Consider the following 13,872-nt stretch of genomic DNA (forward strand, 5'->3'; position numbering starts at 1 on the left):
GTAATCCTAACTGAAACTAATTGACTCTTTTAATCTAATCGTTCGGTGAGACCGACTCACTGTTTATGATCTCCTGGTACATTAACACTGTAATCCTAACTGAAACTATTTGACTCTTTTAATCTAATCGTTCGGTGAGACCGACTCACTGTTTATGATCTCCTGGTACATTAACACTGTAATCCTAACTGAAACTAATTGACTCTTTTAATCTAAGCGTTCGGTGAGACCGACTCACTGTTTATGATCTCCTGGTACATTAACACTGTAATCCTAACTGAAACTAATTGACTCTTTTAATCTAAGCGTTCGGTGAGACCGACTCACTGTTTATGATCTCCTGGTACATTAACACTGTAATCCTAACTGAAACTAATTGACTCTTTTAATCTAATCATTCGGTGAGACCGACTCACTGTTTATGATCTCCTGGTACATTAACACTGTAATCCTAACTGAAACTATTTGACTCTTTTAATCTAATCGTTCGGTGAGACCGACTCACTGTTTATGATCTCCTGGTACATTAACACTGTAATCCTAACTGAAACTAATTGACTCTTTTAATCTAATCGTTCGGTGAGACCGACTCACTGTTTATGATCTCCTGGTACATTAACACTGTAATCCTAACTGAAACTAATTGACTCTTTTAATCTAATCGTTCGGTGAGACCGACTCACTGTTTATGATCTCCTGGTACATTAACACTGTAATCCTAACTGAAACTAATTGACTCTTTTAATCTAATCGTTCGGTGAGACCGACTCACTGTTTATGATCTCCTGGTACATTAACACTGTAATCCTAACTGAAACTAATTGACTCTTTTAATGTAATCGTTCGGTGAGACCGACTCACTGTTTATGATCTCCTGGTACATTAACACTGTAATCCTAACTGAAACTAATTGACTCTTTTAATCTAATCGTTCGGTGAGACCGACTCACTGTTTATGATCTCCTGGTACATTAACACTGTAATCCTAACTGAAACTAATTGACTCTTTTAATGTAATCGTTCGGTGAGACCGACTCACTGTTTATGATCTCCTGGTACATTAACACTGTAATCCTAATTTTACATCTCTGAAACTAATTGACTCTTTTAATCTAGATGTTAGTTAATGAGCTTAAATATAAAGCCTTGATTGAAATTCCGGGTGAAGCGAATAGATATGTTATTGTTTCTTGCTCTTCCATACCGTGGAAAGCAAGCAAAGCCTTAAGAAAAAACGTATAATTACCCAAAATTACAACACATAAGAGATGAGATGGTCTAGTGGTAAGAACGCGTGAATCTTGAACGATGATCGTGGGTTCAAGCCCGGGCTAGCACCACTGAATTTTCATGTGCTTAATTTGTCATTATAATTCGTCTCGTGCTTTACGGTGAAGGAAAACATCGTGAGGAAACCTGCATGTGTCTAATTTCACTGAAATTTTGCCACATGTGTATTCCGCCAACCCGCATTGGAGCAGCGTGGTGGAACAAGCTCCATACCTTCTCTTCAAAAAGGGAGAGGAGATCTTAGCCCAGCAGTGGGACATACACAGGCTGTTACTTTACTAGTTTACAACACATAAATTATAATACTTTTTTTTAATTAACAAAAAACATCACTTACGTATCATCGCAGAAGTCTTCCATATCATCAGAGCTGTAGAAGAAGTTACTCTCCAAGTCCTCGGAATTGAAATCACCAGCTAAATACATATCGTCCTTTATCCTGACCTTCTCCAACTTATCGATGACATTGTACACTCTATCGGTAAACTTTGTCCCACTTCTCGTTGCATCCTCATCATCATTGGTCATTGGTTTCCTCTTCGTCTTCTTAAAATCGTCTTCCGATTTCAAATCGTTGACGTTCTTTCCGATTTTCTCGTCACAGACCTTTGGTATCGACGACTGATTATTCAACGGTTCCGGTACTTCTTGTTTTTTTTTTTTTTTTATATTCGCCGGGAGGGCAAATGACTCTACTGCACCTGATGGTAAGTGGTAGTAGATGCCAAACGCGACGACGGCCAGTACAGACGGGAAAAACGTTCTGCACTAGCCGCCATCGCCTTGCCGGCCCGCAAGATGCCTCTTCACGCCTCGTTTGAAGGAACCCGGGTTGTAAGAGGAGGGGAACACGTGAGCTGGTAAGGAATTCCATTTTTTGGAAGTGCGACAAAGAAAGGAGTTGCCAAATTTCTTTGTTCGCGATGGAATTGATGTCACAGTAAGGCGGTGACATCGAGAACCAGCTCGCGTGGACTTAAGAAGGAAGGGGAAAGCAGGAATTAGAGAGAATAATTCCTCAGAGCACTCGCCGTGATACAGTCGATAGAAAGCGCTCAGTGCTGCTATCTCTCGACGCAATTGTAAAGATTCAAGGGTGTTTGTGACCTTTACGTCGCCAATAATGCGTACGGCACGTCGCTGCAACCGGTCCAAGGCCTCAAGTAGGTACTTAGCGGAGCCATCCCAAAGGTGCGAGCAATATTCCACGCAAGACCGTACCTGTGTTTTGTACAGCAGGCACAGTTGTTGTGGCGTGAAAAAGCGCCGCACCTTGTTCAGAACTCCGAGTTTTCTTGTGATGAACTCTGCCATGCTGTTGTTAGGACGTCCTTCGCTGGCGATACTTTGTTCTTCTTTCTTCTGTTCTTCCTGCCCGAGTTCCTTCTGTAGGGTTAAATTTTCAAAAATCCTTCCTAAGTGCTAACCTATTGCGGAAAAGGAACCCGTATGCAAATTTTCATGTCGCAATAGTTTGAGCTGCGCGTTTATATGCCAGTATGTTATATATATGTAAATGAAGCTCTTTGGGCTCTTCATTAAATTTAAATTGCACGTGCATTAACTTCGACTTAATACATCCAAGTATTATCTGTTGTGGCAACACTTTGCATTATGTCATGTGTCATTCTATAATTAGAGAAATTCACACTGGCTTAATATAATAAAAAGTTAACGACGTTTTTTTAAAAAAAGAAACAATTCAGATTGTAAAAAAAAATTTGAAGCAATAGCTTTTAATGTTGTTTCTTTTTATGGGTTAGTAAATAATTATAATTTGTACTCATACTTTGTTTGCAGAAGTAATTTGTGATATGATATAAAAAAGAATAAATTTCGCTTAACATAGCAACGACTTTAGTTTTTATTTCAATAAATAAACTTATTACATATATACAAAGGTTTGTACATACCCTTGGGTGCGTCTGGGTTCTTCCTGCCGTTCTCTTGATCGTTTTTATGTTTTTTCTTATTATTCTGTCTGTTCGTATTGCCATCTGACGGATCGAAGAGGCTGAAGAACGAGTCCATTTTTGTCTGAAAAATTAGATTACCCATTATTGTTCGAATAATAATAATATCCTGGGACATTATTCACACACGGCCATCTGATCCCAAACTAAGCAGAGCTCGTACTACGGAAATCAGACAACTGATATACTACATATACTACTTTTCTTTTGTAAATACATACTTATATAGATAATTACACCCAGACTAGGGACAAACAGACATGTTCATGCACACGAATATCTGTCCTGGTGGGAATCGAACCAACAACCTTCGGCGTGAAAGGTAAGTGTCTTCCAACCACGCCAACCGGCCCGTCAATAATGAAATTTAAATATTAAACAAATGAAGAAATATGTATAATCCGCGCGCGATTAGAATGGTATAAGACATTTTGGAACCAAGACTCGCGTGGATTTTTGCTTTTTATTTGTTATTTTATTGATTTATGGTTAGACAATTATTTTAGAATGTCTTACTTATACTTTTAGATTTAGTTATGTTTATTAAGCTTATTTTTGTTTTGCTTTTAGAATACTAGTTAACACTCGCAGTTTCGCACGCGTGTTATAGGGGGGTGGTTAAGCCGTGAAAGCGTAACAGACATACAGTTACTTTCGCATTTATAATATTAAGTATAGATGATATTTTTGTTCAGAACTTCATTGCTTACGTTTCAACAATACAACAACAACCGAAGGGAGTCCAAGCGCTTGACCAACGGCTTTACGTGCTTTCCGAGGCACGGGTATGAACACACATCTAACATCCAAACTCCGAGCTGCTATTGAGAATTTTCAAAAGAATAACCCAATAACTTTCTATCAGCCCCACCCGGGGATTGAACTGAGGACCTCGAGATCAGCGGCCTTATATATCGCTTCTAGACCAACAGGGTCAAAAGAATCCTTGCTAATATTATGAATGTGAAAGGGTGTTTGTTTCTTTGTTACGCTTTTACGTTTTAACTTCTCGACCGATTATCATGAACGAAAAAATGTTGACATTGTAACAGAAAAGGACAAAGGACATACATCTGTCTCAGTCCCTCAAACATGGATCAAGCTGCGGGTGAAAACTATTATTATATAAATAGATGTACTTCGCAGTGTCACCCTCTTTAAATTTAGACTCTTAACGTGACAATCGTGAATTTTCTTATTATAAATAAATTTAAATAGAGTTCACTGACACGATAAAAATAAAATTAGCATGCTTTGAATCCGTAACAGCCTGTGAATGTCCCACTGCTGGGCTAAAGTCCTCCTCTCCTCTTTTTGAGGAGAAGGTTTGCAGCTTATTCCACAACGCTGCTCCGATGCCGGTTGGTGGAATACACATGTGGCAGAATTTCAGTGTAATCAGATACATGCAGATTTCCTCACGATGTTTTCCTTCACCGTAAAGCAAGAGATGAATTATAATCACAAATTAAGCACATGAAAATTCAGTGGTGCTTGGCCGGGTTTGAACCCACGATCATCGGTTAAGATTCACGCGTTGTTACCACTGGGCCATCTCGGCTCTATGTTTTGAATAAAACTACTAATATACATAATAAAATTAAGCATATTAATAAATGAAAAGGAATGTTTGTAAGTATGTTTGTCGTTATGTAAACGTTCTTGAACTAATCATTCGATTCTGTATGAGTTTTGGTGAGGTGTTTTGTGTAAAACTGCGAAGATTTCTGACTCAAAAATAAGTAATTTTTTTTGTCTGTCCTTTCGTAAAAATATTTTATTTAAGCCCTTAAAATATTACGGAGTTAGTAATTTATATAATAACGCGCTTCTAACCACGAGGGTAATGCAGTAACCTGAGACAGCTCCTAACCTTCATAGAGGGATATAAGACCTTAAAGCTTAAAGCAGCAGTAGATACTTGTCTTTTTTTTGTATCTTGTAAAATGCTCGAATTCAGGGCGTCATTTTCTTTGACGTCAAAAAAAAACCTGTCATAGTTTTTTTCTTATAATCATTGTATTAAAGAAAAATCATGACGGCAACTTTAAAATAACATATATACTAATATTATCGACATTAGCTAGCCCTTACTACATCTATAAACATACTTACATAGGTACAAGTTCTGTAGACATATATGAATTTTTGCATATTTCGACCGTAATTTTTTCTACTCTTTAATTTTTTTTTATGAATAACACTAAAGCTCAAAAAAAAGAATCCTTTAACAGAGGAGAAGAAGGCACTGAACTGTTTTATCTAAAGTCTATATAATCTGATACAGTGAAGTGGCATAATTTCATCGGACTCACGTGTGGATTCTACCAAGACGAAACGACACGAAATTAAATATAAGTATATTGTTTTATATTAATAATTACTACCTAACGTTGAAAATAACAAAAATTAAAACAAACTAAGCCTTAATTTAAAATTGGAACTCAATTTGAAAGCGAATATTTATTTGCTCATACAATAGACATACGATAACGCGACCACAAAACCGCCAACTAATATTTATTAATATTTAAATTTATTAATATATAAAGCTCTATGTATAATAATAATAATAATATCCTGGGACTTTATTCACACACGGCCATCTGATCCCAAATTAAGCAGAGCTTGTGCCATGGAAACCAGACAACTGATATACTACATATACTACTTTTCTTTTGTAAATACATACTTATATAGATAATTACACCCAGACTCAGGACAAACAGACATGTTCATGCACACAAATGTCTGTCCTGGGTGGGAATCGAACCCACAACCTTCGGCGTGAAAGGCAGGTACCTACCAACCACGCCAAACGGCTCGTCATATAATATAAATACTACTGCTAGGCTTCAAATTAGTTCCGCCCGAGGTTTTATTCACATTCCTTTTTTTATAAACAAATTAGTCTCATAAAAGGCTCGAATTCAGGGCGTCATTTTGTTTAACTTCAATTGGATAGAATGCGAATAAAACTGCGGGACAGCGCTTGTATATTTTGAAGTTTTATTTTAACAAATAAATATTGAAAATCGATTTCATAATTATAGTATTATTGTAAAATAAAAGCTTTATAAATTGTTTTGGCAACACACCATATTTTCATTTCTGGCATTGGTTATTTTTTTTTTATTGAAGTGGTATATTGCCAATTTCTGTATTTATTCTGGATGTTCCGAAAATGTCATTATATGTAACAGAGTCGAACAAGCAATGTAATTCAAAATTATTTTATGTTATTTTTAGGAAGTACGAGTAAGCTGGCTGGTTAAGGTCTGTTCTACCTTTTTGTATAATACACAGTGGATTGTTTAGCAGAATTTCAGTGAAATTTGATAATTACAAATGCAGGCTGTCTCACGATATTTTTAAACGCAAACTAATCACATGAAAATTCACTGGTGCTTGTTTAGGTTTGAAACAGTCATTATTGTTTAAGGTAACAGATAACCGATAAGGCATTTTAATGTTTTTATTAGTCATAACAGATTAGAAAAAGTTAAATTTAAAAAAATCTTTTTGTATGTTTACTATAAAATATGTTTATAAATGTTATATTATTTTATAAGAAAGGGGGGTAAGGAGGGAACAAAACTACCATCTAAACCGACCCAATTGCCAACCTCACCTGCACGTGGTGCTCCCTGCTAGATAACAGACGAGGCTCTGGCGACCGATCAATGGCGGTATAACCACACGCACCATGATTGGAAAAAGGGAAACAGCGACCTTGAGGTACAAGTAACCTCTAAAATGTCTGGTGCAGAAGGCAAGGGGAAACCACTGCACTATTATTCCCTAGTTATCGTCAGCTTTATGGAAAAGTCTAAGAAAGAAATGGCCCCGAGTTCCTGGCGTCCCTTAGATGGGACAGGGGTGCTAAGAATCTCCAGGTGGAAAAAACAACAAATGAAGATAGGAACGTGGAACGTCAGAAGCTTGAAGAGTCCTGAAAAAGTCTACAATGTCTGCAAAGAAATGCAACGAATGAAGATTAACATCATGGGACTAAGTGAGATTAGATGGATAGGCAAAGGTAAACACCAAATAGATAATAATTACACCATGTATTACTCTTGTTCCGAGGATAGCTCCAACAAGTATGGAGTGGGAGTAATCATAAACACAAAATACATTAATACACCTGTTAACTTAGTACCAAAATCAAACCGATCCATGTTAATATCATGTAGACTCAAACAACTAAAGAAGAGAACACAGTACCACGCAATAGACGTGAGGAAACTTAAAGAACTTAACATCCAAGATAAAGTGGCGAAAGAAATAAACGAGTGGGCAGCAGATGAGAAACCTGGGATAATGCGTACGGTGGAGGAAGAGTGGTGTTCAACGAAGAACAAACTATTAAACATCAATAAGACACACTTGAAAAGAGATTGGATTCCTAAACAGAGTTGGATGATAGAAAAAATATATGATCTTATCGAAGAAAGGAGAATCTAAAAGAATTCCGACAATAGCAAGTATACTGAGATTGATAAGAAAATTCTGCGTGAAGTTCGTTATGCTAGAGATGCTTGGTATCAGTGCAAGTGTGATTTTGCGGAGGACCTTTATGCTAAACATGATGCATTTAACCTGCATAAGGAAATAAAATCTTTGGTAGGACACAAAAAGACGACTCACCAACTTACGGATGAAAATAATATTCCCATATTAGATATATCAGGAAAAAAACACCTATGGGAACAATACATTTCATCAATATACCGACGATTTCCGAAGCATAGCGGTAAATTGTGATCCAAATGAGGGATATCCTATCCTGAAAAATGAAGTCACAAACGCTCTTAAAAAAGCTAAAACGGGAAAATCAACCGGACCGGATAATGTTCCCATAGAGGTACTCAAACTTATTGAAGACGAAAATATTAACTTCCTGGTTAAATTCTTTAACTTGGTATACGACTCTGGCCACTTACCCAAAGACTGGCTAACCTCAACTTTTATTACGCTTCCTAAGAAGACCAACGCAAGAAGGTGCGAAGAGTTTCGAACGATTAGCCTTATGAGCCAAGTATTGAAACTATTTCAGAATATCATCCACGAGCGAATAAGAGCTAAACGCGACGAACATCTCGCAGATAGTCAGTTTGGTTTTCGAATAGGAGTGGGCACGAGAGAGGCTCTTTTCGCAATGCAGGTTCTCGTACAAAAATGCAGACATGCAACAAGACGTTTTCCTTTGTTTCATCGATTACGAAAAAGCCTTTGACAGAGTACTGCATGTCCGTCTAATTGCAATATTACATGATATCGGCTTAGATGACAAAGATGTACATATTATCCAGAATCTGTATTGGAACCAGAAGGCTACTGTACGAGTTGACAATGAGGAGACTGATGAGGTAGAAATAAAGAGAGGAGTCTGACAGGTCTGTATATTATCACCCACGCTATTTAATTTATACTCGGAACAAATAATAGCAGAAGCAATTGAAGGCCGAGAATGTGGAGTCAAAATAAATGGCCGGTATATTAACAACATCAGATACGCTGACGATACAGTCCTAATAGCATCATCTCCTGAAGAGCTGCAATTAATTATGAGCCGTGTTAATGAGTGCAGTGAAAACGCTGGTCTGAGGATGAACCTATCAAAAACGAAGATCATGGTGTTATCTAAACATAGCTTCGATGACATTGCTATCATTGTAGCAGGCCAAAAAATTGAGAGGGTGCGCAAGTACAAATATCTGGGGACATGGCTTAATGACACCTGGAGCTGTGAACAGGAGGTAAAGACTCGCATCGAAATAGCTCGAAGTGCCTTCTGCACGTTGAAAAAAGTACTCTGCAATCGCAGACTTAAGATCCCTGTGCGCATACGACTCCTACATTGTTACATCTGGCCTATACTTCTTTACGGATGCGAGGCGTGGACAATTAAAGAAGATCTCAAAAAACGTATAGAAGCTTTCGAGATGTGGGCTTATAGACGTATGTTGGCCATTAGTTGGACTCAAAAGGTCTCGAACGTGGAAGTTCTGCGACGCGTCAACCAAAAACGGCAACTTTTGGAGACTGTCAAGAAGAGAAAAGTTGCATATCTCGGACACGTGCTTAGGCATGAAAGATATGAACTTATGCAACTGATTATGATGGGAAAAGTTGCCGGAAGGAGAGCTGTTGGGCGCAGAAAAAAGTCTTGGCTGTGCAACATCCGTGAATGGACGGGAATCGCGAGTGCTGTCGAACTCTTTCGCCTCGCGAAGAACAAGAAGGAGTATTTAAAGCTGACTGCCAACCTTCGCTAGTCGGAGTGGCACTCGAAGAAGAAGAAGAAATGATCCAGAGACTTCATTCGAATTTATTTCTAAATTTGATTTTTTTTACCAGTATCTATGCTAGTTGTGTACAAAACATTCTGCCTTGATAAAAATATATTTGTTGCTTTTTTTTTTTTTTTTTTATAGAATAGGAAGGCGGACGAGCATATGGGCCACCTGATGGTAAGTGGTCACCAACGCTCTTAGACATTGGCATTGTAAGAAATGTCAACCATCGCTTACATATCCAATGCGCCACCAACCTTGGGAACTAAGATTTTATGTCCCTTGTGCCTGTAATTACACTGGCTCACTCACCCTTCAAACCGGAACACAACAATATCAAGTATTGCTGTTTTGCGGTAGAATATCTGATGAGTGGGTGGTACCTACCCAGACGAGCTTGCACAAAGCCCTACCACCAGTAAAAAACTTGCTTATTACAAAAAGACTACTATTTACTTTATAGACTAATAGTCTGAGTTTCTTTCACTGGTTCGACACAGGGCTGGGTGTTACTTTTAACCGGTGGAAGTTTCTAGTTTGACTATCAATAAGCAAGTGTAATGCTTCAATTTTGAATAAAGTATTTTGATATTAATATTGTTTATGTGAACCTAGTGTGTTTGTTAATTCATAATAAAATTTAAATAAAAGATGACCTAGGATCTGGATAAGGATAAACAAACATAAATTATGGAAATAAACAGAAAAAAATGACTAAATGACTCATGGAAAATCACTAATGATGGAATTCGATTAACGCTACAAGATTTACTATTGAGTTTCTTTCTTCGGTTCAGTTCTTCTTGGTAGAATCTGCATATATCCACAACTAGTAGCTTTAAACCTTTGTGAAATAATTCGAATGTACTTATAAGTCTACTTGATTAATTATCACCAACTCAGCAAGCGCGCATTGTCGTGAAACTTTCTTATGAACGCGGGTTGACACAATAATTGCCAATTTATTTTTTACAAAGTGTAGCTTAAATTATAAAGATTTTAAATAAAAAATCCAACATACTTTAATTATTTTTATTATAGTCTAATGATGTGCTAAAAAATGTTTTAATTTTTTTTTAATATTGAGTGACTGATTTAAAATTTTTTTTAATCTTTGCTAATATATAACATTTTTCTAAGTCAGTAAAAAACATTGTTTTATTTTTTAAGTCACAATCACACGTTTTATTCAAAAGTATAATTAAATAAAAAGATTAATTTAGTCTAATAACACCCTAAAATTTTCATAAATCGATGACACGAAGCTAACTTTTATTAAAACTGGCCGTTTACTCTGACAAAATTAAAAAATTAAAGAAACACACGTTTCAAATTAATAATCTAAGCGAACTGCCACAGATAATACACAATTAATTATTTAACACCATCATTTCATCGCTCACCATTACTTTATCAAATTAAATTAATTCGGATTAATTGATACTTTGAGGCAAAGAGATCTAATAAAATACGTACTTAAAATTTATGTAATAATTAACTATTATTGTATAAACAATAAGATATGTAAGAAAATTTTAAAGTCGTTAAGAAGAAGATAAAAGTTAAAATGAATCTTAGTGGAATATATATATATAATACAAATTTGATGATAAATATAGAGTAAATGTAAAAAATACACTTATAAATATACATTTTTTTAGTAGGATTACTTTTTAGGTATTTTTAGTTCATACAAATTATAAATTAAAATATTTACTTACAATTGTTTTTACAGATGAAAAACGAAACAGCAAATTATTTAATTAATTTTGTTCCCATAAATATTTCTGAATTTCAAAATGGCGTCACTTAAAAATGTCTTACGTTTGCCGTTACATAAATACGTACATTTAACTTAAAATAGCAAGTTATATCGGCTTACAGGAACTAGAAAAATCATTTAGATTTAACGTACAAAATTTAAATACTTCGACAAAAGATATGTATACAACAATACAATAATATTAATCGCGCCAAAATTGAAATTTAAAATGGTGTCATGATTATGTTTAAAAATATTTAATATTTTAATAAATTTAAATAACACAATACGAATTTGAAAATGGGGTCTTTTCAAAATAACAGAATATGACATAACAGAGCATTTTTTAATATTCTTGAGGATGGTTATCACTCAAATGCTATTTCTGATGTTAGGTCTGCTATTCTTTTAATTTTTAAATTCTTTTAATAATTATTGTTATTTAGTTTAGCGGTATTTTTTTCCATTCATGTTGCCGCAGAGTCTTAAACACAGGCCATTCCTTATATATTCAAAATGGCGCCTAATAAGAATAAAATATAACTTTCAAGCAGTGATGAATCGCTTGAATTTTGTAAAAATTTACCAAAATAGTAATATATAATTTTGTTTTGGTACATATTCAAATTTAATATTGCATAAGTTAGGTAATAGACGAAATTTCATTTATATTTATAACTGATCAGAATATGATTGACGGGAATAGTTCGTGCTTATAATGCCTGAAGTTCTCAAAAAAATATGACCGAGTTATTACAACTTATACCTAAATACCTGGATGTTTATTTTTTAATTTATATATAATTAACATTATTTTATGCTGCAATTTTTTTAAATTTGTTATGTGTAATATAATAATCAGGTTAGTAAAGGTTTGAATATGTTTTTTTATTTAAAAAAATAACTTTTAACGCGACACGTTTTCTTAGACCAAAAACGTAAATGATACTAATTATCTTTGTTTAAAAAAAATCTTATTCAACCATTAATTGCTTTTATTAAATTATGTTTAATATTATTGTAGTTTAATTAATATCGATGCCACAGATAGCTATAAAAATATTAATTAATACAAATCATAAAAAGTCAATGTCATATCGTCTAAAGTAAAATCGGCATTAAATAATCCGATCATTGATAGTTAGATATCGTAATGTTATATAAATATGTATCATTACTTAAAATTGCAATTTATAAACAGGAACTGGATATATCATTTAATGTACAAAGTTTAAATACTAACAATATGAAAGCTAATTTTGGTTTACCTCTTGAGTTAGTGATTATATTAATGGCGCCAAAATTGTAATTCAAAATAGCGTCATGACGTTTGTGTTTTTAAAATACTAAGATTTTTTTAAAATAAATACAAAAATTATTTTATCGTACAACATTATTGTTTTAAATTTATAATCAATTGTTATTGGAGTCTTACATATCAGCGCGGCTTAATGCAAAAGTAACATCGGCATTGTAAGAGCTATCATTAATAAAAAAAAAAAAATACAAACCTAAAGATTTGTTCCTTGGGGCGTGATTATCATTTTAAAAACAGTTACGTTATATATGTATGCATATAAATATGTTATTTCATTTAAATAGAAAATAACTAGTGTATTAAAGCCACAAGAGTAGACAAAGGCAAATTAACAACTGACATTGTATTGGCGCGATATCATTGGTCGAGATTTTGAATTATCTGTTATTTTTGCGAAAAAAATGCGTTTTATTCGGGAAAGTAGTTAAGCTGAGCTGTTAGCGAATATCACGGGATATGGAAATATAAAGTTAGTTTCTATTTACTCCTACGATTGGAATATACTAAATATACATTTCAACTAATTGTAAAAGGTGTATTAAATACAATATTAACACGTACATAGTGCTATTTTACATTTAAATAAGAATATTTAATTTAAATCTCATTTTATTTGAAACTTTAAGTCAACTAACTTCTTAATAAGTTATTATTGTAACAATTTAACATACGATAAGATTATCATAGTCCTGTCACCGTGGCGTCACGGAAGGGTAGATAGGCAAACATGGTATAACTAAGAATTTAATGTTATTGAACGTGTTAAGAAATAATCGCAAGACCTCCCCGAACATCGAGCGCTACCAAGAAATACCATACCGTGAGAAATAATCACACCATGCATTCCTTGAAGCTACCACCTGTTGCCAGCGTCGCTGCTTTGTTTCGCAAGACCTCCCGAACATCGAGTGCTACTATACCGTGGGGACCATTCAGTGATTCACCGATTTCGTTATAAATATGTAATTCAGACTACAGATCTTCACTTTTTGTTCTGATATCGAACAGACTGTCACGTATTAGAAATTAGAAATAATTAATTGTTAAATTTAATTACTTAAATAAACGTATAAGTTAAATTCGTTCGGTTTCATTCTGCATCCTCAACGGCAGCCCTACGTAATTGGCGCAGTCGGTAGGATGCTCGCGGAACGTTTCGCGTAGAAGATTTCCGTAATCGTGTGAAGCCCCGCCGTAGCTTGTCTAGCTGCTGCATCCAGAGCATCCGAA

Source organism: Nymphalis io, chromosome 27 (genome assembly GCF_905147045.1).
Source record: "Nymphalis io chromosome 27, ilAglIoxx1.1, whole genome shotgun sequence".
Lineage (NCBI taxonomy): Eukaryota > Metazoa > Arthropoda > Insecta > Lepidoptera > Nymphalidae > Nymphalis > Nymphalis io.